Source organism: Crocuta crocuta, unplaced genomic scaffold (assembly GCF_008692635.1).
Source record: "Crocuta crocuta isolate KB4526 unplaced genomic scaffold, BGI_CrCroc_1.0 scaffold1391, whole genome shotgun sequence".
Lineage (NCBI taxonomy): Eukaryota > Metazoa > Chordata > Mammalia > Carnivora > Hyaenidae > Crocuta > Crocuta crocuta.
The window spans coordinates 203464-203968 of NW_027532660.1; the positions used below are offsets into that span (position 1 = coordinate 203464).

At 40.1% G+C, this 505-nt stretch overlaps 1 protein-coding gene across 1 annotated transcript in view; it reads left to right on the forward strand.

Annotated features, from left to right (window-relative positions):
- HEPH (hephaestin) overlaps nt 1-505 on the forward strand; it is a gene marked incomplete at its 3' end in the record, with an annotated part of 48311 nt that overhangs the window by 33028 nt on the left and 14778 nt on the right. The window lies entirely within an intron of this gene.

Below are 505 nucleotides of genomic sequence, written 5' to 3' on the forward strand. Positions count from 1 at the left end.
TATGGGAGATCTTGTAAATAAATCATTGGACTCTGTGATAAGTGATATGGAAGAATTTTATAAGGGGAAAATTTCATGGAAGTGAGAGAGAAGAAGATGGGGGAGAGAGAAATAGCTCTGCTTCACAGGGGAGGTGACATTTGAGCTGAGGCATAATGGATGAGTAGCAGTTTGTTGTAGAGAAACCAGAGAAAAATGTTATTCCAGATAGAGGGAATAGTGTGTGAAAAATCAACATATGTTTTGTAAGCAAATAGCATTTTTAANTGTTTAAGGCCTTGGGGATACAGAGACAAATAAAGCTCACAGGAATAGTGTGTGGCTCTGTGTGAGATAGGTAGGAGGATATACTAAAGGCAAAGGCACCAGGGATAGGGCTTTTGAGGGAGTTCAGGCCAGAAATGATGAGATCCAGATACTGGGCAGTAACAGTGAAGTGAGGAAAAAAAGGCAGATTGAAATATGAATATGGAAACTTGAGGGAACCCCAAAACTTTATGGAGGG